General features: G+C 41.1%; 1 protein-coding gene across 5 annotated transcripts in view; it reads right to left on the reverse strand.

Annotated features, from left to right (window-relative positions):
• The window catches only part of kdm6ba (lysine (K)-specific demethylase 6B, a), a 166,259-nt gene that overhangs the window by 77,840 nt on the left and 62,380 nt on the right, over positions 1-26,039 (reverse strand). Inside the window, exon 1 of one of the 5 annotated variants that reach the window (XM_060924681.1) lies at positions 11,758-11,806. The exons of the other annotated variants lie outside the window; for them this stretch is intronic. The gene's annotated coding sequence lies outside the window, so the exon portion shown is untranslated. Of the gene's footprint in view, positions 1-11,757; positions 11,807-26,039 lie in introns of those variants that run through there. 5 annotated transcript variants of the gene reach the window in all.

Consider the following 26,039-nt stretch of genomic DNA (forward strand, 5'->3'; position numbering starts at 1 on the left):
TCAATGATGTCAGGTAAGGAGGCCTAGAGAGCAGTCGGTGTTCCAATTTATCCCAGCGTTGTTCAGTGGGGTTGAGATCCGGACTCTTTGCAGAGAGTTCTTCCACTTCAAACTTCGCCATCCGTGTCTTCATGGATCTCTCTTTGTGCACAGGGGAACGGTCATGCTGGAACAGGTTTGGGTCCCTTAGTTCCAGTGAAGGGAAATTGGACTACTAAAGCATACAAAGACTTCCTAGATGTTTGTGGGCTTCCAACTTTGTGGCAACATTTTGGAGAAGAATCACACATGGATATATAACGATCAGGTGTCCACAAACTTTTGGCCATATAGTGCGCCTGGCCAGATTGTTGTTAACAAATGACGGACATGGAAGTACGTGTTTTTTGCTCAATTTGCGGCTCGAACACAAAGATAAAAAATAATGTGAATCCAAGTTCTGACTTTCTAGACAAGTTGAATGCAGCATTGGTTACATTAGTCCCATAGCTCCAGCATTAAACACCTAACGTGCTGGCTTATTGGCTACATTTGGGTAAGCACTACAAATTTAAATTCTGCCTGAATCATTTCATATGAACTGCCTTGGCCCTTCTGAAATATGTACGGGAGGAAAAACAAAACAAAAAAACCCCAACACTTCTCACACCAAGAACACTGCATACTACAGAAGTGGAATCATGAACATGTGTGTCTGTGTGTAGTGTGAGTGACCCTGCTCATGAGGTGAAAAACCAGGAGCCACACCACTTCCTGTTTAGACTAGAGGGATAGAGTGAGGTGAAATTATGGCATAAATGACATCACCATGGCTATATGTTGCTTCAATTAACGTAATCTTTACAACCCGGATCTCTCTCTTTCATCCCCCCACTCCACACACAGAGTTGTCGTGGTAAATGTTTTACACAGTGTGGGTCCTGGTGCTCTGTATGTGTTCATGAAGAGAGAGGAATTTGGCTGCTGTTTTTCAAACCCCCTCTGTCTCTGCCCAGCCTGGGGAATGTACACATGCATGCTGCACAGCTGGCCAAACACACACACACACGCACGCACACACTCTTGTATGACTCTCTATAATTATGCACATATACATTCACTCACACACACACACACACACACACACGGAAGTGCATATACACTGTTTGGTTTTCGCCCCTTCAAAAGTTTTGTTTAGGAATGCGTCTCATTTGTTTGGGGGTTGAAAGTAAAAGCATTCACCCCTATTTTGGCTGCACGATGGTTTGCTCCGCCATGTGGAATGTGCAGCAGGAACAGCTTGCATTTAACGAGAGGGTGGAGCAATCCACGGCAAGGCTGGAGAGTTTATCCGGAGCACAGGGTGGGGTTGGGGGTGAATGGGTTTATGGGATATTTTTAGCCTTGCCATTTCTGCTCCCAACATGATAAAACTGTCACAGCTAGAAGAACAAAGTGGACGCGCGCACACACACACACATTCATGTCTAAAAGTCTGTCTATCCATCCTACTCTTTCTCCTCACCACTCTGTCCAGATGATGATGGTGATGAAAAGTCCCACCAATCCATTCTAACAATCAGAGAAAAACCTGTTTTCATCCTCTAAACTCTTTAATGTCTGAGTGCACCAGATCATAGTGTGTGTGGGTTTTTTTTTTCCGGCTCTTTCATCAAAGAGGCTGGATTAAAACAAACAAACAAACAAACAAACAAACAAACAAACAAACAAACGCACGCAGGTCCAAAACCTGTTTGAATATTGCTGAACGTGTAGATCTGATTCCAGCTAGAACCTCCACAAAATGCTTCAGTTGAGCAAGTGGGAGCGAGGCCAAAACAGTTTTAAACTTCAGGAACAATAAAGGAAAAGTAAATTCCTCATACTGTTTTTGTTCAAATTCCATGTTAAATCTCATACACACACAAAAAAAAACCCCACACACAGCACATGCAGGTCACAGTTACTATAATACCATAAACCCATCAGTCATGGCCATGTCTATACCAAGATTATAAAAATCTAAGGGGTTTCTCCCCCGTTATCGCCATTTGAAAAATTTAGCCATTTCAACCATAATGCACCTGGCAGATGTAGGGGTTATATTCGTATGATAGAATGACAACACAATTCTGATGGACTACAGCACAAAGCTCGGTGTAAAATATGGTACGCAGTAGCGATGTGCATCTCCGTCACTGAGGCCGATGTGACACACATCTTGATGCACTGCGAAAAATCCGATATATTAAAAGATACATCTGACAACTACTAATGCTATACGATATGACTCACCCCTATAATGATGCAGTGCAATTTGATTCAACGCAATGCAATTAAACAATGATACGATGCCTTCAGCTTGCATGAGACTTGGCCGAGAGACTCGATGGGAATTGGCCAGTGATGGCAGTGGAGATGATAGAACGTGAGAGAAACAGTTTAGAGAGGAGGAATCAATCTAAATATTAGTCAAATTTCTGAATAATAAAGGCACAGGGCTTCTACTAATCAAGATATCTTAATAAAATCAGATTTCACCAATGCAAAGCTGTTATAAACACACTGTGCCCTGAGTTTATCCCAAATTATATCTGGCGCATACTTTTTTAATAACTGGGCAATCATACTGTGAACTTTTATGCCAGTGTACTGATGTGAATCTTACCATCCCTAGTATGTAGTGTTTTTCTACCACTGTTTTGCTTTAGTTGCTATGGTGATACAAGTGACTTCTTAAGGGCTTAAATCAGCTAACAGTTCGCGAGTAAAGATTAGTAGCCAGTTGTATAGCATGAGGGAGACACAGTGGTGCAGAGGGTAGCATTGCCACCTCACCACCCCAGGGTTCCTGGTGAAGATCTTATGGGTTTCCTTCCACATCCAAAAACATGCCAGTAGACCGACAGACAGGCGATGCTAAATTTCTTTTAGTTATGAATGATGCATCTCCACCTCACAGCCAGTGTTCATGGGATAGGCTCCGGATCCACTGGCACTTTGACCAGGACTCCACCAGTTACTGAAGATGCATGAATGAACAAACTACAGTTGTGTTGTAGTTGGTGATACAATGTTTTACTCCTTGCTAAATCATTTTGTACTTAATATGTCTAGTTCCTTTTTTAAGTGTTTAAATTTTATAATGGCAGATCATTACAGTATGTGTAGCAAACCAACTGTCTGTCTCTTTGTAATCCATCCATCATCTGTAGCCGCTTATCCTGTCCTACAGGGTCGCAGGCAAGTTGGAGCCTATCCCAGCTGACTATGGGCGAGAGGCGGGGTACACCCTGGACAAGTCACCAGGTCATCACAAGGCTGACACAGAGACAAACAACCATTCACACTCGCATTCACACCTACGGTCAATTTAGAACCACCAATTAGCCTAACCTGCATGTCTTTGGATCGTGGGGGAAACCGGAGCACCCGGAGGAAACCCACGCAAACTCCATACAGAAAGGGCTGGGCTCGAACCCAGGACCTTCTTGCTGTGAGGCGACAGTGCTAATCACTACACCACCGTGCTGCCGTCTTTGTAATCCTTTTATAACAAAATCAACCTCTATAAGGGCTGTTTCACAATCAAGGCACGCTTTTCAGGTCCACAGTAGTCCAAAAATCAAACCTCAGATTTGTGTGTTTCTCTGCTGTCAAAAATGACCTTTTGAGATGGAAATTAACTACGCAGAATTTCAGAGCTACATGTCATATACTGGGTAAGTTTTCTTGTGGTGAGAAGACAGCATATAGTGTATTTCTAAAATTGACCCATGTTCTTAGAATCCACAAAAGTAAGGGATACAAAGTGGAAAAAACTGGTGAAATGGATGTGATTTTAAATACAAATTTTCAATTACTGTGCAGCGATGTTTGTACATGATGTTAACTGTAATAACAACTGAAGTGGTGACGATCCTTGTGGTTTTCCGGAGAGGACACCGTGGCAATGAGAGTGTGGTCGAGTGTCGGCTGTGAATGGCGAGGAGTCAGGGTGAACCAGCACGTAACATGTAACGAGTTACACCTGTATCTAATTACTGTCTGTCTATTACTTGGGTAGCACGGTGGTGTAGTGGTTAGCACTGTTGCCTCACAGCAAGAAGGTTCTGGGTTCGAGCCCAGTGGCCGACGGAGGCCTTCCTGTGTAGAGTTTGCATGTTCTCCCCGTGTCTGCCTGAGGTTGGGCTGAAGTGCCTTCGAGCAAGAGCGCCTAACCCACAACTGCTCCCTGGGTGCTGTAGCATAGCTGCCCACTGCTCTGGGTATGCGTTTGTGCTCATTGCTCACTTGTGTGTGCTCACTGCTTCAGATGGGTTAAATGCAGAGGTTAAATTTCACTTTCGCTTCAGTGTACACATGATAAATAAAGGCTTCTTGGCTTGGCTTAATGTGTCTGGGTGTCTTTCAGATAGTCAGTAACGAGAGAGAGCTGTGCTCTGCAATGTGTGTGTACACGTGTGTTAGTCACGGAAAAGTGAGGATTAAAAATAAAAGCGCACCATGAATTGTCATGCCTGTTCCCAATCCCTCATTATCCCACCTCAGGGAATTGTTACAGACACTTTTTGACGGACTTACAATTCAACCACATGTGAAGCTCTGCCGCAAATATTTCTTGCATCTGTTTCAAGTCCTGTTTTTTTTTTCCCTCTTGGGCAACAACAGAGTATTCTGCTTGAAAGGAGACAAATATTTTCTTTAAAAAATCATTTACAACCTCATCATATGGTGACTGTTTTCCGGAGAGGACATTTTTGATGGACAATGGACACTATCAAAGGAACTTGGTTTACAAAAAAAAAAAAAGCCTTCCCCTTAAATAGCTTTCTATTGTGAATGAAAGTATGCATCCCAAAGTAAAACCTAGTTGGTGTTAAAAAATACAATTTTGAATTTAACCAGTGAAACCTAAATGTAATAATTAAAGCAGTATTACACGAAATGACTACAAGGTCAAAACTGAGCCTGCATTTCACTCTTACAAACATTTATAAGAACTTAAGAGACATTATTGCTGTAGGTAGGGCTGATGCTTCCATGTAAAATAAGGTTTAATAAACTCTAGCATATATTAGTGCATCTCAAAAAATTCAAATATTGAAAAAAAAAGTTAATTTTTTTCATAATTTAATTCAAAAAAGGTAAACTTTCATATATTGTATATTCATGACATGTAAAGTGAAATATTTCAAGTCTGTTTTGTTTTAATTTAATTTTGATTACTATGGCTTTATAGCTCATGAAAATTCAGAAATTCAGTATATCAAATTATTAGAGTTAGAATTTTCCAAAGATCAAATCAACAAAATGATTTACAATACAGAAATGTCCAACTTCTGAAAAGTATGTTTATTTATACGCTCAATACTTGGTTGGGGCTCCTTTACCATGAATTACAGCATCACTGTGGTGTGACATGGAGGCAAATCAACCTGTGGAACTGCTGAGATATTACTGAAGCCCAGGTTGCGTTGATAGTGACTTTCAGCTTGTCTGTATTTTTGGGTTGGGTGTTTCTCATCTTCCTCGTGACAATACCCCAGATTCTCCTCTATGGGGTTCAGGTCAGGTGAGTTGGCTGGCCAATCAATCAAGCACAGTAATCTTATGGTCAGCAAATAATTTGGTAGTAGTTTCACAATGTGAGCAGATGCTAAGTCCTGCTGGAAAAGGAAATCAACATCTCCATAAAACTTGTGAGCAGACAGAAGCATGAAGTGCTCTAAAATCTCTTGGTAGACGGCTGCGTTGACTTTGGACTTGATAAAACACAGTGGACCAACACCAGCAGGTGACATGGCACCCCAAATCAACACAGATTGCGGAAACTTCACCCTGGACTTCAAACACCTTGGATTCTGTGCCTCTCCACTCTTCCTCCAGACTTGGACCCTGATTTCCAAATGAAATGCAAAATTTACTTTCATCTGAAAAGAGGACTTTGGACCACTGAGCAACAGTCCAGTTCTTTCTCTCCTTAGCCCAGATAAGACGCTTCTGACATTGCCTCTGGTTCAGGAGTGGATTGATATTACGAATACAACAGTTGTAGCCCCTTTCCTAAAGATGTCTGTGCGTGGTGGCTCTTGATGCACTGACACCAGCCTCAGTCCACTCCTTGTGAAACTCTCCCAAGTTTTTGAATCAACTTTTCTTGACAATCCTCTCAAAACTGCGGTCATCTCTGTTGCTTGTGCACCTTTTCCAACCAGCCTTTTCAGCAATAACCTTCTGTGGCTTACTTTCCTTGTGGAGGGTGTTGATGATCGTCTTCCGGACAACGGTCAAGTCAGCCATCTTCCCCGTGATGGTGGTTGTGTGGACTGAACTAGACCAAGAGACACAAGGTATCTATACTGTTTGAATATTAATTTACTCAAACTCGAAATTAAATATTCTAATATTGAGATTTTTTTATTTCTTTGCACTGTAGGCCAAAATTAAAATAGAGAAATGTTTGAAATTTTTTAGTTTATGTGTAATGAGTCTAGAATAAGTTTTACTTTCTTAAATAACTGATGGAAAACATTGAACTTTTCCATGATATTCTAATTGAGAGCACTAGTATATACAGGACCTAGTTGCAGGAGTTAGTTGGTGTTATTCAAAAAGACAACCATGACTGTGAAACAGCCCCTATGCTCTATAGACTCTCTGAAAGCAGGCCTGCAATGGAAGATGAAAAATAATGCTGTGAGAGAAGGTGGTGTGCATGATCGCATTTGAAGACCAGACATTTTTGCACGTGTATTGTTTTTGACAAACACCTACAGTATGATCATCTACTCAACTAACATACATACCCTCGAAGCACACCTTAATTTTTATCTTCTCCACTAATTTTGTGTTCACTCTTGTAATAAAATAAAGCGAGTGTGCGTGTGTACCTAGTGTGCAATCACACCCCTTGTGAGAGGCATTCTACCAACACAGTAAAACATTTACCCTAAGATGGAATATTAAGTCGTTTCTAAATGTCAAGTCAGGACTTTCAGCTTTGCCTGGTATAATGCATTTTTAACTTTCCTACAAGTCTCACCTGATGAAAAGAATGATGTGACTGCTTTCTTCAACAAGCACGTCAATGCTCCGTCAAATATGTCCAGCTGTCCTAATACCGTCTTTCAAAAAGGACAGTCTGTAATTTAAACCGTAACACAAATGAGAGCCAAAAAATGCCTACTTCCTCTCAAACAGCACAAAGGGAAAGTGCCTACAATAACAATGCTGTGCATGTTATACTGTATATAACGTTATCTGTTCGTTGTGGTTAGGGATATCCGTCACATTCCTAATACACAAAAGACACTAAAAGGTCTCTGGGAAATCTTCAGTTCTACTTGGTCTCATTTGGACCGGAGTCAAAATATCACTGTGTGTGTGTATTGGTTACATATTTACTCTGTAAGCACTTTAGGCCTGGTTGCCAGGACACCTGCTTAGGGCACGTGCTGAAGCGTGACCGGACGGGACGCCCCGTTTTGACCTCAGCAGTAGCCGGGCTTTTCATGTCTTAGCCGCTTCTCTCTAATGCCTGGCCTTTACCCTCTGACCCTGGAGCAAGCCTGTGGAGAAGCTGTGTGTGTGACGATGATGATAATGAAGATTAAAATAGAGAATGAACAATGATTAGACAGAAAATATGCATACATTAAAGCATGCAAAGGCAACTATATTTGAATTGTATGTATTTAAAATCACTTGCTGTTCACAGTTCAGCATTATAGTGCACTATCTGGGGTGCAGCCCTTTTGTAGTAGCTTGCTAGTGGACAAATATGAATGACTAGATAATTACCCATAGTGTACAACCGATATAATCAATCATTTTGCACTATAAAATACCACAAGGCATAGTGCTTTCTTTCAGCTTAAATTTTAACCATTAAAGTCAACAGGTACTTATTGTATTAGTGGTGCATTTAATACAGAATAGCTTTTAATACTTCTATACTTTGTTCGTTTTAATTATTTAACTAACTATAGACCCTGATTGTGTGTTCCTTGTGTTGTGCTGAGTGAATTCAATTTGATGTCTCTGCTACAGCTGCCCAAATGTAATGCTCTATACAAGACAGTCTGTATAATAAATGGAGAACGAGTGTGTGAGGACATAGTTTTCGATTTAATTATGAAAATTGCATGCTGTGGATGAAAGTGTTTCCTTCTCCCAGATAAACAAAAGAACGATGTCTCCTGATTGAGAGACAACACACTCAAACCACACACAGGCTTCTCAGTTCCATCTTAAAAAGGTGCAGTGAAAACACTTGGGCCATTAATATTCAAGCAGCATTGATGCTGAACAAAGTCGCGGATATATTCTTATAACTAACGCACACACACACACTTCTTCATACTTGTTTGCATCATCACGGCTCAATGGAGTGTCGAAACCCCACCGGATCTGGATCTGACCCTATTGCTGGGTTTCACGTGACGTCACATCCGCCTCATTAGTTATTCAAAACTTCAGCTGGTGGTCAACCAAAGCTGAGTTGACAATGTTTGTATGGAGAAGGTGCATTGCTCGCATGAAAAATGCCTTACGCTTGCGTTGTTTTAGGGTGTTCGAATTGATCAAACTGTGAAACTGAAAAGTTTCTTCAGGGTTCCCCGTGAACTAATAAAAAAAAAAATGAATGAGCACAGGATTTCACAAAAAGACGTTGAAAAAGGTGGCTTTCGAACCTCTCACTGAAATCGAAGGGAGCCGAGTCGAAGCATGCTCGAGTTTGCAGTGATCACTTGGTGAAAGGTTTGTATCTCCCTCTCAGCTACATCCTTAGTGTTTTCCAAGTACTTTTCTTGCTATGTGTCGTTATTTTATGGTACTTTTTTTTTAGTCACGGAGCGCTAAAGTCCCCAGCTGTTTCTTTGTTTACTCCTCACAAAATCCATATGTATGAAGGCCGCGACAAAATTCTTCCCCAGCCGTACAGTTACAATGCGCCGTGATCACTTCTCCGTCTTGTTTAACTAAGATCCAGGTCTTTAAAGGGGTTTCTGATGATCTTTGTGAATGATTTACCTGAGAGATAAGAGTCAACACAAGTGAAAATCAAAGGAACTCTTTGTTTACACTTCAACTTGCAGCGCTTCGTTGTTAAAGATGCGAACGAAAAGCTTAAAAGAAAAAATTACACAGGCAAAAACAATACAGGATTCATTCAGCAGTGACTTGATACCAAGGTCCTTTACCCAGCCACATACAAAAAAAGTTGCAAGCCTCCATACTCTTCCAGGCTTTCATCCGTTTTGCGGTGTAGAAGGACGTCTGCAACACCAGATAGTTCGAGATGACGTGGAACTCGACTGAAAGGTAGTTTTCAAGATCGTATCACAAATCCTTCTTTCCCAGACTGTAGGGGTCGATTCCATTGCACATAGCAATCTTCTGAATATATCTAAAGCGAGCAGTGGCTTCTACCGGTAGTTTACGAGCGTACTCTGATAAGTTATTGCTAGTTGTTTGCACTACGGCAGCCGTTTAGACCACCAGCTATTTCACTTCCGGTAAAACTGCTAAGAAAAGTCACGTGACTGAAACCTAGCAATTAAATGCTTTTAATCAGCTGAGTCAGCCCACAACAACCCCAACACACACACACACACACACACACACACACACACACACACACACACCTGAATCCACTGAAGGTTTAAATACTCACCAAGAGGTGGACAGGCACATGTATGTGCAAGCATCTGGAATCTCTTAACAAAAACACAAAAGAGTTACTATATGTGGAAGATGAATATGCTATTTTGTGTGCGTGTGTGTGTGCTTTCTTGAGAGCGCATCAGTGTGTATAGGACTCTTATGACCAATTGTTTAGATAACTTGTGGGGTCACCCGACAAGGCAATAATGACAGAAAGAAAGAGGAGTGAGTGTGTGAGCAGTCTCGGAGAGATATACAAACACAAACCACATGCAGCTTCTCCGTCTCTGCCAAAGAGTATGATTGTGCCCAAAACCTCTCCCTCGCTCAGCAAAAGCTTTTTCTTACCATGTACACAGTTTGAGTGTGTATATTTACATCTGTTTATGAATGTTCATTAGGGCTAATGCTCCTTAAGACAAGTTTTGGTCCATACGGTACACTATCATACCTGTCAACCCTCCCGTTTTTCCCGGGAAATCCCTTATTTTGACTTATTTCCCGCTGTCTTCCCGTTTTTTTATTTTCCCGAAAACATCCCGTATTTTGACATTATATAAACGTCCCGTATTTTCACAATATAAAAAAGTCGGTAGGTCCAGAATTCATGACGCGCCTCTGACAGGAGTTTACAGCAGGAAGTCGGGCCATGAATTCACGTCCCCGCCCTCTCAGGCATCAGTAATTACAGAACTCCGTCCGGAGGTGAGGCTGAACAAGTGATTAGGTCCAGTGTTGCCAGATTGGGAGGTTTCCCGCCCAAGTTGGGCGGTTTCAAGTGCATTTTGGCGGGTTTTGAACATATTTTGGGCTGGAAAACGTCAGCAGTATCTGGCAACACTGATTAGGTCTGAGGTGAAGATGGCGATGCTAATAGCTAAGAAAAACATTAGCCTCTCTTTCTTTGATGATTTCAACAAGTGCGTGGCTGGAATGTTCCCAGACTCTTCCCTCGCAAAGAAATTTTCCATGGGGAAAACGAAAGCCTCCCAAATAATCAAAGGTAAGCTACACGTTTACATTAAGTATGTCCTGGCTAAGACCTCATAAATAGCCTAGTGTAAACTAATTGGTGTATTAACTGTTTTATCCACTCATTGTCTATTTTATTTTCTATCTGAAACTTACCCATTTTAAATCACTCTTGGTTTAATATCTTATATTACTCTTTATCTCTTTGTTACTCTATCTATCTATCTATCTATCTATCTATCTATCTATCTATCTATCTATCTATTGTTCCGAGGCCATGACTATGGTAAAACCATAATAAATTGCAATGGAATTGCAATTTATATATTATATATTACTATATTATTATTATTATTATTATATTATATATTACTCTTTATCTCTTTGTTACTCTATCTATCTATCTATCTATCTATCTATCTATCTATCTATCTATCTATCTATCTATCTATCTATCGTTCCGAGGCCATGACTATGGTAAAACCATAATAAATTGCAATGGATGGAATTGAATTTGACTGGTTATATAATGACCTTTCTTATTTTAACATAAGATACGTATTTTAGCCCTTAATTTGGGAAATAACTGGTACCACTGAAAGCAAATAAAAATAAATGTATAGTTTATTCACAAATGCACTCTATAAACCATAAGCATATTGAGTTTGGGTCTTGGCTATCACCAACATGCACCAGAGTACAGGAAATCACAAATACTAGATAGAAAATTGCCCCCCATTCAACTACACACCCACTTTTGGTGAAGGGTATGACTTTCCGAAATTTTCCCTTATTTTGAGTTAAATATCTGGGAAATATCCCTTTTTTTCAAACCCCAAAGTTGACAGGTATGTACACTATATAACACTCGAGCTGTCAGGAGCTTTGAAAACAGAGCAGCTTTATATCATTGCAGCATGGTTTTAATACTGCACGTATAAAGTATGAAATACCGTATGTTTTTATTGATGCCATATGACTGGAACTTCTATTTCAGCCTCGGTTATTTTAGACAAACTCTCTCAGCTCAAATATGTGTTCTCTTCCACAAATACACACACACCTCAAGCTTTCAAGTGGATGGGGAGATGATGAAGGATCAAGAAAGGAAGGAAGTGAATAATCCAAAGCACACACCTAAAATCAAACACACATCCCCGCAGCTAAAACAGTCTGCATCCTATTGGCTGACAGGGTGGCAAGCTCCTCCCACTACAGACACCTATGACTGTGATGGCGTCAGGGTGTCTAATCCACTCCCCGGCATCAGGTTCTGGAGAGATAGAGAGATTATTATATTGTCTTCCTTCATCTGTTTTTACATTGTTAAACATGTCAGTGTGCTGTTAACGCTTCAGAAAAATGCTCATGTTCTCATTTCATTATTCCTTTAATATTCAGACACATTGGAACCTGTGATTTTTGTGCACCTTTGATCAGTTGCCAATAACGCCTGTTCAAAAGAATTTATTTAAAATGAACTGAAAACGTCTTGTTTTATTATCCTTTGACCCTTTTTTTAATCCTTTTCATACCACACGTCGTCATATTAATGTTTTGTCGTGCTAATGAAGTATCCTGAAAATGAAATTGAAACTTAAGCAAAAAAAAAAAAGGAGACAGCAACAGAATGGTGTAAGATGTCATGTGCTTGAGGTTTTTTCCTTTAGTCAGCTCTCGTGTTGCAAAAGTACAAGCATTAATCCCCTTTATGTTCTAGCACCTCACTCACTCACACACACACACACACACACACACACACACACACACACACACACACAGAGAGTTAGCGCTCGACAAAAGGCTTGGTGTTCTTTGTAGTTCCTAAATATATATACCAGGTGTCTCCATACTCTCACACGAACACATCAATCTATTTCCATAAAGAACTTGGCTCTATAACTGTCGTATTTTTTTAAAGAAACTTTTCAATAGTGCTGTCAACAGGAACAGCTGCTATTGTCTGCTCTGGTGTTGGGGCACAGCCATGCAGACTGGATTTTGCATGTGGGGGCAGGGGTCTGTCTGGACTTGGCCGTCATGTGATTTCTAAAAGTCTTAAGAACTATTGGCATGTGTGAATGAGAAGAGTTTCCTCAAACACTAATTAGCGAGATCTCTCACGCATTTTCTACATACAGTTTCCAGCAAGCAAAGAGCATCTAAGGCTACATCCACATGACAACGGCAACGAGATGTTATTTAAAAATATATCGCGTCCAAATGGGCAACAATCAGTAAAATATCAGGTCCATATGGCAACGCAACGCTTGCTGAAAACGATGCAATACACATGCCACACCTCTAGGGGCGCTGTAAGACGGTCCCTTCGGACCTGTTGGTAAAGTTAAACGCAGCTAATCTTTATTCTCCGCTTTGACCTCTCCAAAATGGCGGCGAGGATGACACATGATTCTACGCAGAAGGCGGCGTCTTTAATGGTCCGGAATAAATTGAATGATACACGTTGATGGATTAATTTGCTGTAGGAAATGAAACCAGTTAATACTCAAAAAGTTAGATCTTTTTTCATGGCAGATGTGATGAGGAGATCAAGAGGAGAACTGCGATTGCTAAAAACAGGCTTCTCTAAAATGCAAAAGATATTAACATCTCACAAAATATCACTGACCACAAGAAAGCGAATTCTCCAGTGTTATGTTTGGTCACCTCTGAGATATGGGTCTGAAGCCTGGACAAAATCACTCCTGTAATGAGCAAACGCCTGGCCGCATTTGAAACGTGGGCATATCGGAGAATGTTACAAATACCCTGGACAGCGAAAATCACCAACAAGGAGGTATTAAAGAGGATTAAAATCAAGGAACACCTCATGAACGTTATACAAATTAAGAAACTCAAGTATTTGGGGCATATTATCCGCCACAATACTTTTCATCGCACGCTTTTAGAGGGAAAAATTAGTGGACAAAGAAGAGGAAGGCCAAGAATTTTATGGACATCCAACATCTGTAGGTGGACAGGCCTCAGTTACATCAAAGCAGTGCGAATGGCTCAGGAAGACAGAAGCGGCTGGAGAACTACTGCATCCAACCCTCAACTTGAGGATGGAACCTAACAATGACGACGAGATCTTTAAAAAAAAAAAAAAAGACATTTATTCCATAGGGTTTGTAGACATGTTCCTCCTTCTTAGGCTACATCCACACGACAACGGCAACGAGATGTTATTAAAAAAAATATATCGCGTCCACATGGGCAACGGATCAGTAAAATATCAGGTACATATGGCAACGGAATGCTTGCTGAAAACGATGCAATACACATGCCACACCTCTAGGGGTGCTGTAAGACGGTCCCTTCGGAGACACCAGAACAATAGAAGTAGTAAGGACGCATGCGCATAAACTATCATGCGCGAGACTTCATATTAGCCACAAAGTCAGAAAAATCTGTTCGTAAAATTACATTATAATGACCAAATACAATGAAAAGTATTTTTCCAGTCTCACCTGTGAAAGGTAATCCCATGTGATCTCGTTTGGACGGCAAACCTGTTGGTACAGTTAAACGCAGCACATGAATGAGGCATCTTTATTCTCCACTTTGACCTATCCAATATGGCGGCGAGGATGACGTATGATTCTACGCGGAAGGCGGCGTCTTTAATGGTCCGGAATAAATTGAATGCTACACGTTGATGGATTAATTTGTTCTTCTACGCCCTTTTTGAGGAATGTATTGTAGGACTTAAACCAACATCTGAAGAGGTGAGATCGCTCCTTTTTTTTCCCCTATTTTTGCTGGCGGGATTGACTCTGCCCTAAGGGCTATTCTCTCTCTCTCTCTCTCTCTCACTTTGCACCATTATACAATAAATATTCACAGTGAAAATATTTTGTAAGCGCGTTTCATGAACCAAGTTATAGGATTTGTTGACAACTCGCATCGAGTTCATTACACTTCTACCCGGCGTGAAGCACTGACAGTCATGTGGTTGTGACGTCATCGTAAACAAATCCGTTCTACTCATCCAGACGACTTCGCAACGGCGCCGTTGCCAGATCTTTCCACTCTGGAACCCGTTCTCAAAAGATTTTGTTTTGGGGCACCCAAAACGCCGGTGCCGTGTGGACGCCAGGCCGAAACGATAAACAATTTTATCGGATTCACCTGAATCCATTGCCGTGTGGACAGGGCCTTAGTCTTCCTTACTTTCTTTCTGCCAACAACCACCACCATTAATGTTATGTTCACTGCTTCTGAAGGCTCTCACCAGTGGAAATAAGACATCCTTCACTCTGATGGTACCAAAATTCCCAACAAAGCAGTCAGTCACATATTGTGTACTGACCTGGAACTTTACCATAGTTGATGTAAGGAATAAAACATGTTGTTACAGGAAAATAAACACAATCAACGATGGGGTGCTGTGATGCCAGTACCACACCAAAGTTGATCCTTTTTCACATCCTGAAGTGTTTTGATGATCTTTGTATACCACAGCAAAGCCCACAATTTCTTGATTAAAGAATGGCAAATCATACATTGTATTCACTGATAGTTAGATTAACTTTGTGGCACATCCAGAAAACAAGTTCCTGTAATCCTTTGCTTTATAACAGATGTTCATTCACCAGCTTCTTTTATTCCCTCTCTCTCTTTTGAAGTGGAAAAAAAACCCTAGCTTGTCATTTCACAGGGAAACCACAAAGCCCTCTGGCCTGAAGACTTTCCCATGTCAGAGAACTTAAAAGATATAGCTTTTCATCTGACTGTTACAAAGTGTTGATGCTGGAGACTCTTTCCATCAATGAAAAATAAACGTATCCAGAAATGCTTCTTACAGAAAACCTACAGAAAACCATAGACAATTACACACAATATTTTAGTCAGTTTAAATGACTTATACAGACTTGTATGGTGGACAAGTCTGTATAAGTTGTTACTATAGAAATAATAACATTATATTAAATGTCACTTTTATTAAAACATCCTCATGAACCACAGCCTATAATTAATTCCTTTCTTTCCATCATTCTTTCAGTTTTTTTTTGTTTCACTCAGCAATAGAGAAGACAATATTATAGTTTAAATACAGATCTACTTTTAAACTGTCAAGGTTAAACTCCTACAGGATTACCTTCTACTTGGGCTTTTGAATTTTTTACATTTTATATTTTATTCATTTGACACACACTTTTATCCAAAGAGGTTTAAAACTAAGCTGAGCAGTGGAAAGTTAATATGACCTTGCTCAAGGGCCCAACAGTAACAGCCTGGCAGTACCAGCATGGGCAATCTTTTGAGCTGCAGTCTAGAACTGAGCCACTACTGCCTTATTAAAGAACAGCAATTACATTTGTGAAAGGATCTATATTGCATGTGTACTGAAAAAATGGGCATCTGCCAGCCAAACATTAGCAATAAATGTTCGCTAACATTAATAAATATTAGCCAAAATTTTTTGACTATGCTCTCTGGATGGGAGGGTTCACATATTCTCTCTCACCCATCAATCAGAAGCCATGGTCTAATGGTCAGATACCCCTTTTCCACTAAATCAGTTCCAGGGCTGGTACGGGGCCAGTGCTGGTGCTGGTTCACAACTCGTTCAACTTGCAAGCAAGCTGAGAACCAGTTTGCTTTTCCATAATTCGCGGTGCTAAGGGGAGCCACGTCGTTACGTCGCTGTATACGTCAGTTACGTTGCTGCGTTTGCATAAACCTTGGCGCGAACATCGAAGCAACAACAACATGGAGAAGAAGCAGCAACAACAACAACAACAACAATAATGGATGACTTCGCGTTTGTACAGCTGCTGCTTCTCGTCGCTTAAAAATGGCGACCTTTCGCGGTCTTGCGATTGTTGTTGGTCTTAACAACTCCGCCCCCCCGCTGACGTAAGCGGTTCTTTCCTCTGGCCCAGCAGAGAGTTGGTGCTAGCCTGGAACCGGTTTTTCTGGCCCAGAGCCAGTTCTTTGTTCAGTGGAAACAGAAAACCCGGTTCCAAACTAAGCACTGGCCCCGAACCAGCCCTGGAACTGCTTTGGTGGAAAAGGGGCAAGAGAAGCAGCAGCTTTGGGACCAAAAGGTCACCGGTTCGATTCCCTGGACCAGCAGGAATGGCTGAAGTGCCCTTGAGCAAGGCACCTAACCAACCCAACTGCACTAGGTATATTGTGCATCGCTCTGGATAAAAGCATCTGCTAAATGCCATTAATGTAATGTAACGTGAATCACAGTGACACTAGTCAGTTATGGGCAGATAATGTTTTCCTCCAAGTGTTTTACGCTGCCCTGTGATGCAGGATGAGCAACAATTTGAAAAGATGTGGCTGGTGGTCTTCATGTGTTTTGGAGGAAACACGTGTTAGACCTCACCTTCCTCGGTCGTAGACGTCATACGATCGGGAAGAGTTACCTAGGTGGTAAATGGCAAGAACAAATTAGGGATAACTTGGGGAAAAAATTTATCCTGAAATCACTAATGCAATAAATTCTTATGCAAAGGTGTTCCAGGAAGAGTAACATGTACACATGTACTCCAAAGGGAAATGGCTGCTCAGTGGTTAAAGGGATCCTCCAGCGGATTTACTCTTAAACTTAAGTAGAAGTATTTGTAGATTTCAACAGTCAAACATTCATTTTCAGAGACCAAATAGTGTTCTAGAAAAATTAATTGTTATTAAAATACCAGACAGGCCTCCTGCAGAAGTGACGTATGCGATGACGTGGTGTGGTGGAAGCTTGGAGCAACTCGGGTCTTTATATCCTCTGCTTATATCGTGGTTTTGTTAGTTTTACAAGTATTTTTACTGAATTTATAGGTTTTTAAATAAGTATGGCTCATTGCGCAGCATATAAATGCCAAAATGATGCAAAAAAGAAGGACGAGAAGATATCTTTTCACCATTTACCTGGCCAGAATCGTCTGACTAGTCGCAAGAAATGGATTCATGCCATCGGAAGACCTCAAAACAATCTGCCTGCGGTGCCCGACTTATGCGCTGAACATTTTGAATCATCCTGTTTTGCTGAATCGACGGAATTAAAAGCAAGATTAATGGGGGCTTCCAGAATAAAAAGAAAGAAAAAGATGATGCCGTGGCAACAATATTTGCCCATCGTTCAGCTCCAAAAGTCCGCCGGTGCACTGTTGAGCGGCAACAGAGACAACACCGGGAGGTTAGTGTTGGCTTTGTTCTACCATGATTCTTTGTAGTATATTATGGGTGTCTTACCTGGTGAACTGTAATCAGTATTCTGATGCATTGTCGGCTCTTCAGCGTATACTGGAAGAAAATACGGGTAACAAAGAAAACACTGACCGATAAAGAAAGGAAGCATTTGATTGAGCTTCAGGTACAATCGACTATACTCCGGATAAGAGAATTACTCAGAACATTTTGCATGAAATGCACTTATTTGAAATTTCCAAAGTTTTATTTCATGGTAGTTTCAGTTTCACTATGTACTCGGAACGTGAATTGACCAGAAAGAGGGATATTGCTGTGTAAAACAGATGAACCAGTTAGTGTTGAAATCCAGACAGAGACAGTTGTCTTTGAAGACAAGTTTATCCAGTGTTCTTTGTTGGGAGATGCAAGTGTATCATTAAGATGATTCGTTCAAAAACTACTAGCAAAACCACAATGTAAGCAGGGGATATAAAGAGCAGAGTTGTTCCAAGCTTCCACCACACCACGTCATCGCATACGTCACTTCTGCGGGAGGCCCGTCTGGCATTTTAGTAAAAATGTATTTTTCTAGAACACCATTTGGTCTCCGAAAATGAAATGTTTAACTGTTGAGATCTATGAATACTTTTACTTAACATACACTACCGTTCAAAAGTTTGGGGTCACTTTGAAATGTCCCTATTTTTGAAAGAAAAGCACTGTTCTTTTCAATGAAGATCACTTTAAACTAATCAGAAATCCACTCTATACATTGCTAATGTGGTAAATGACTATTCTAGCTGCAAATGTCTGGTTTTTGGTGCAATATCTCCATAGGTGTATAGAGGCCCATTTCCAGCAACTCTCACTCCAGTGTTCTAATGGTACAATGTGTTTGCTCATTGCCTCAGAAGGCTAATGGATGATTAGAAAACCCTTGTACAATCATGTTAGCACAGCTGAAAACAGTTGAGCTCTTTAGAGAAGCTATAAAACTGACCTTCCTTTGAGCAGATTGAGTTTCTGGAGCATCACATTTGTGGGGTCGATTAAATGCTCAAAATGGCCAGAAAAATGTCTTGACTATATTTTCTATTCATTTTACAACTTATGGTGGGAAATAAAAGTGTGACTTTTCATGGAAAACACAAAATTGTCTGGGTGACCCCAAACTTTTGAACGGTAGTGTAAGTTTAAGAGTAAATCCACTGGAGGATCCCTTTAAGGCCTTAGGCTACTGATTGGAACATTAATCACAGCACCAAAAAGCTGCCACTGTTATGGCCCTTGAGCAAGGTCCTTACCCCTCAACTGCTCATTTGTATTCTGTCTCAATTGTAAGTCGCTTTGGATAAAAGTATCATTCAAACGAGGTAAATGTACTTATTGTTAGCACAGTGCTTGGATCAGTGATTAATATCAATTAAATGTTCATACCAAGTCAAGTGATACAATTACCCTCGCTGCTTTCACTCACACACAACAGCTATTACACAGTTAGTAGCAGTTAGTGGAAATGAGTTACCAGATGCATGCAGTATTACTGTACATGTGCACATGTGTGTCTTGCGTGTATAACTCTAGTGGTTTAGACTCATTAGAGCAGCTGGTGTAACCTAATTAAAACCCTATGGAGGGACCACCCATCTCCATTGCCACCCAAGGACCTCGCGGTCTATGCGGTTCGCCGTGGGTGGTGCAGTTCGGGCGCTTTTACCAATCTGGCTGGTGTACAGTAAAAAAAGTGAGAAAATTTATTAACCCAAATATGCAGCAGTTTGATACGAGGCCACACACACACACACAAAAAAAAAAAAAAAAAATTAAAAAATACAGTGCCACACGGTGGCCACCACAGCTGCAATGAAGCGTGCCTGTGTGTAAGCATTCCCAATGAACAAGAGAGGGTGGGTGTGTGTCTGCTGGAGATAGTGGGCATCAAAGGAAAACGCTATCAGAGATACTGAGAGAGAGGGAGAGTGCCAGCTGGGTGGAGGGAGGAGGTAAGAGAGGGAGTGAGCTGGATGGAGCCCAGCTTTGTCTATGCTGGGCCTCCAGGGAGCTGTGTGTGGCACAGGCAGGGCAGCCTGCTCCTCTGGAGATGAGCCAGGCCACACGCAGGGGCTGAGCGCTCAAGAAATCCCCTGGCTGAAAAGGGGATCACCAGGCCTCAGGCCCCACACACACACACACGTGCATATGCGTGTAAATGCACACAAGCACTGCCCTCAAACCCTAGCATAATACAATACTCAACTCATGTCAGTTAGGCTTAGACACAAACATGTGCATGCACACAGACACACACACACAGCGCCTGAAAACTGACATATCATCAAACTGAAGTTCTACTCTGGCCTTTATACACATCCACACACTGTGGATGACAGATTACAATTCTGAACTGCTGCTCTCTCTCATGCGCGCGCGCACACACACACACACACACAAAGAGCAAGGTTGTAATCAACCTTAGTATAGCATTCTCATGGAGCATGCAAGCTTTCTTAAAATGTCTGCAATATACCAAATTGATACAAATGAGATGCTCTGTTTATAGCCATTAATACTTATTGTGCACGTCTCTGGTCACAAGCTTCAGAATCTTGAAGGTCGCAATCTGACTGGATATCTGCACTTCCTTGTATGTGCACAAGCGGCCTCTGGCATCAGACTAAAAAATACTTTTCAACACTGACTGACTGAGCTTTTCCAAGGTCACTGGATTGAAAACTAGATCACACTCACAGCATTCTGTTTATTAGCAGTTTTGTTTAAAGCCATTAGTGGGCTCCAGGATTGCAGAGTTGCTCTATTCAGCAAAAGATAGCGATCTGGCCTGTGAAATTAACAGATCACCAAGATTTCATTAGAAATCACCGAATGATGAACTGGTGAACTCTTAGCTGCGGCTTGAAGTTGAAGGCGGCGACAGGGACATTTTTGCTCTTTTAGACGAATTTAAAATGACCCAATGACTCCAAAGTTAATGTCCCCTTGCACTGACGTCACATTTACATTAGCAACCGTCACCACCCTTGTCCTGGGGGACACGCAAACTTTGTTGACATACTGTTCACATACTGACAGCGTATAAGATAACTTTTGTGTGTGTGTGTGTGTGTGTAGCAAAAATAAATGCTACACAACAGTAATTTTGTGTAGCAATTTTTTGTTTCAATATATAATAAGTAATAAATGTGCGAGTGACAGAAAATAAAAAGACATGAGTCTTATGACAAGTTTACAACAATGTTTTATTGCAGTGAACCTTTATATCATTGTGCTAATAAGCAAATGTAATGGTACAGCTACTACACCAAGCTTTAAGACCCATTTTTGGTCATTACACATTACTCATATCCAGCTTGGAATGTCATCTATTTGAGCCCTTATTTTAAAACTAATTTTGTGATCAAGAGTTCTGAGTGATGTGAAAAAAGGTTTTTGGTGTACTTCTAAATTTCATGAATAATGCTATTTATGCTTAAAAAGTTATAACGCCCCAACGAAGCTAAAGGTGAAGTCCGACACCGTAATGGCTTATTTGACACAAAAGATTGTTTTAATTTGTGTAAATAAACTTTTTGGACATTTCATTTCAAATACTGGATTCTGCATTTTCCGCCCATTTACCGCAATCACGGAAAACCGTCGTCTCTATATTATCAATTTATTTATTTATCCATCCCCCTGCTGGACAATCGGCGACTGACTAACCCAGTTACCCTGGGAATGTTGGGAAATAAGGAAAGCTTATCATTTTCTTAGAGAAGTTGGCCAATTTTTTGCATTGCATTTGTGTGCGATACACTGGGGAAACTGATTAGCAATTCTTCAAAATTGGGTCGCATTTTGCGATGTGATACCGGCTATGTTGAACGCTGCATATTGAAAACGAGCGATGTTGATGTTGAAGATGTACAACATCTGTTGCTGTTGTCCGAAGAAAACTACAGCTAAAAAGGCTCTCCTACCGGATTACTTGGATAATCTTAGTCAGAAAGCAGCAAAGGATAGATATACACCAAGTTTATTAGCAGTTATGATCCGTACAAAATTCCTCAAAGCGACTAGAGTGACGATGGAGATTTGTGGCCTCGCGTTAGCTACATAGATGTTGGAATGTACTTTTTTTTTTTGAAGACTCCGTACACGGAAGAACAGTTTAAAAAAAAATTTACATTTTTTTTTTTTAAAATACAAAAGCAAGAAAACCTTCTTTGTAGAAAGAATTTTTCCCAACATCAGCTTTGGGGAACAGAATGCTGCAAAAGCCAAAGCATTTACCCTCATTTACCCACCTTGCCCGATAGCTTTGAACATGCATGTGGAATACATACATTTATGAACTCCAACCCATTTTATACATAATACAGTGCTGCATGGATGTCTGTTACTCTATAGCTATCAATAAATTATTATTAGCATGATTCAACATCGCAGCAAATGTGATCAATTTATGGACAGTAAAGGTGTCTGCTTCATTTTAAATCCAGTTGAGTACTTACATTTACTGGACTTAAATAAATAAATAAAGAGCGCGCATTAAGCATTATTACCTAAAACTACAGCAATGACAGGATGAGGGATTGAAAGTTTAATCAACTGACAAATTTCATTTCGCAGCACTACATATCTTAATCTCATAATAAAGTGCCTTTTGTTATTTCTCTGCCTCTCCCTCTGTCTCAGTGGCTGAAGAGAGAGAAAGAGGGCTGGCATTTCTTTTTCCATTTTTGTGTTGCCTTGACAATTCAATAAGCTATAACTCTATAGGCAACATTGCCAGGAAAGCATTGCCATTACTCTGTATGCTGTTGCTGAGGATTACATCATCACTCTGTATATTGCAGCTAAGGGAATAGGGACCAAATAAGTGTTTATGAGAATGTGTGCGTGTGTTTGTGTGTGTGAACTACTGCTTTGTGCATTCTCAAGTGACCTCTGTATTGAGTAGACTAACCAAAAAGAGCAAGTGACCCTGTTCACCCGTCCTCTCTTTCTTTACTCCCACCCTCTCTTGCTGTCTGTCTCTGTCAGGTGTTGGGTTACTGCAGGCTCCAGACAGAGGCAGTAATGTAGCCCTCACTCCCAGACACCAACACAGACAGACAGAGGAGGGGGCGAGAGAGAGCGCGAGCGAGCGCGCGAGGGGTCTCCGATGGTGCTTTTCCACCAGCACAGTACTGGAACCGGTGCCTAATTTCAAACCAGTTCTGCACTTTTCCAACAGTCAATAAAATCAGACACATTACACTGATCAAAGGAACCTGTGACACTAGATCTAGGAGTCATTTTGTCACCATATCAGCAATTTGAACATTCATATGTCTACAATTTGAAAAGACATACACAAAACAGTGAAGGAGTGTTTGAAAATTGCGACTGGAAAAAAAAAAGAGCAAAATCAATACCATAAGAGAGAATCAATGGTCTGTTAAAGAAACAACTGTTTTGCTGGTTATTGCAACAAATCAGATACGAGGCCCTGATCCTACAGTAAAGCTATAAAAAAAAAAAATCAAAACGGTATTTCTTATCTTGCATGTAATTGTTTTCTATAATTGTCACTACGTTGAAAGACTGGACCACAAAATACAAAAGCCAGAAGTTGAAATAAAAGGGTAGAGTGTGCCATGGTTGATATTTTTATGCCAAGTATTAGGAAACACCTACGTCTGATTATACAATGCTTCGGCTCTCAAAATAGCAGAGACGCTGCAGAGGGCTGTTTGGTAAAAGGTTTGCTGGTTCACTCAACCAGCACCGATCTGTCTGCAGCAGCGGAACTGTGTTGGTGGAAGAGGTTCTCTGTGTGCTAGGAGGGCATCTTGAGTCTTGCGGAAAATAAAAGTTTTGAATGTCGTAGCTAAAAACTTGAAAATGCATTTGCATGTGTGAGAGAGAACCACATTTTAGGAAGACTCAAAGTTCATATTAACACAGTGTATTAATGTACCACGTGGATATCAATATACACAATATAACATGAGTCTCTGTCCTGCATTTGTAATGACCAGAGGAGGTGATGCAGCAGGTAGAGTTGTTACCTCACAGCTCCAGGGTTTGATCGTGAGCCTGTGGAGTTCACGGTATGGACCCTTTTCAGTCACGTGACCTTCGTAAACGCAACCGCCATTTTGGACATGTAGTGGACTTCGGCTCGAATCAGTTTGAATGCGAGGAAGGCGACAAACGAAAAACATAAAAGAAAAAGAAGCGAGATGCAGAAAACACCTTCACTATCCAGCGACGTAGGGCATTTACAGGGCGAGCAGAGGGAGAGGTATTTGCAAAAATTGAGGTTAGCAGGCTTAGAGAACGACGTTTACCTGCTTCCACCAGGATTGTTCACTGACGTATGGAAGTACACGAAGCCCTCGTCTTTACCTGACTTCGGCCCACATGATCTGTATACCTATGTTGTTAAAAACCCATCGCCATACACATACCCGCCAACGTCTGAGGTTCCGGAGCGCGCTCTGGCTTGCTCCAGGAGTGCTCCGGCCGAGGTTCTGGAGCGCGCTCCGGCTTGCTCCCGGGGTGCTCCGGCCGAGGTTCCCCTCAAATTAAGCAGCGCGCTCTGGCTTGCTCCAGGAGTGCTCCGGCCGAGGTTACGGAGCGCGCTCCGGCTTGCTCCGGAGCAAGCCGGCGCGCGCTGCTTAATTTGAGGGGAACCTCGGCCGGAGCACGCCGGCGCGCGCTGCTTAATTTGAGGGAGAGCAAGCCGGAGCACGCTCCGGAACCTCGGACGTTGGCTCCGGCAGCTATTTATACTGGATCCGGTGTAAATAGCTGCCGGATCATAATTACAGTAAACTAGTAAATACAGTAAAGGAAAAACTTGAGACTGAAAGGTTTTAACAGTCATCCAAATGACTGAACGTAAACATTGCTACAGTAACATACTAGCTACTTGTTGACATTAGCTAATCAACAATAGCTACTACAGAAGAACAAAGAGGTTACAATGGGTTATTTTAGCCTATTTGGTTACACACTCGCCGCCACAGAATGTTAACAGCAATGTAATGCCTTTTCTGGCTAATTTTATTCGTCTTACCTCCAACAAAGTGGTCACTACACAAGCGCTGGTATGCCGAGGGCTGCCAATCTGTTAATGGCCACTATCCATCTTCTCCGTCGGGATCCGATAAAATGATAAACCTTGCCTTGTTTGTTGATGGTTACTACATCCAGGTGCACAACAATATAGTGGCATGATGGAAGTCTTGCTGAAAGTAAAAGCTTTCTTTGCTGCCGTTCCTCAATGTTGGCTGTGGTAAACTACTGGTAGTACACGTCCAAAATGGCGGCCGCGTTTGTCGTGACATCATGTGAAAAGCCCACCATTCCTGGGATATGGATCCACTGTGATAAAGCAGTTACAGAAGATGACTGGATGGATGAATTATAATGTCTGCCTTTTCAAATTTCATATCATGCCTCAAATTTATTTCCCACCAAGTCAAATTCTCTGACCTAATCCAAGCCACCTTCAGCAAAAAAGGTCTTTCTGGTTAAATTATCATCCATCATAGAGTTACTGAATATGTTATACTTGCTCTATAATGTAGTAGATATTGCAAGAACTGATCTTTAATTTAAATACTGAATTAAACGTGCTGTGTGCATATTATTGCAAAATATCCTGATGGCATAATTGGCTATTTATTATGTTCAGAGATCCTCAAGGCAGACTGAGCCATACTGCATTTCTATAATGTTACACATTCCAGTACACAGACAGGAAGGAAGAAAGATTTAAAGCAAAAAAAAAACCTCCATCACATTTTATAATGAGTCTAGTGTCTCTTAAACCACACGCTCATCCGCTGCTCTGTGTTTTTGAGTGTTTGGGTCTAACCGACAGACGCACTGTTCCATCACTATACCACACCAACAGAGTAGCAGCTGACAGGTGTAGTAACATGTTCAATTATATTTAACTTTGTTTACTGCATTCGGTAAAAGCACTCAAGCTCATTTGTTCATCTGGCACAATCCTTCCCTCTGAGCCAGAGGTAAAGAGACATTTCACTACTTCATATCATTCTAATTAAAACTACAGCTGTCCAAGAGGCCCAGTCCACAGAGCATAATCTGTCAGCATGTCACCGAGGTCCAATATGACATCCAGCATGGAAAGAACGTAGCTAACCAAAAGAAGTGGAGTAACATCATATGCTAAGGAAGAGCTTAAAAGTTCATTAGGTATTTGTTGAAGCTTCTATGATAAGACAACTGAAAATTTCATGTCATCACTTAAGTCC

This window comes from Neoarius graeffei, chromosome 1 (assembly GCF_027579695.1).
Source record: "Neoarius graeffei isolate fNeoGra1 chromosome 1, fNeoGra1.pri, whole genome shotgun sequence".
Lineage (NCBI taxonomy): Eukaryota > Metazoa > Chordata > Actinopteri > Siluriformes > Ariidae > Neoarius > Neoarius graeffei.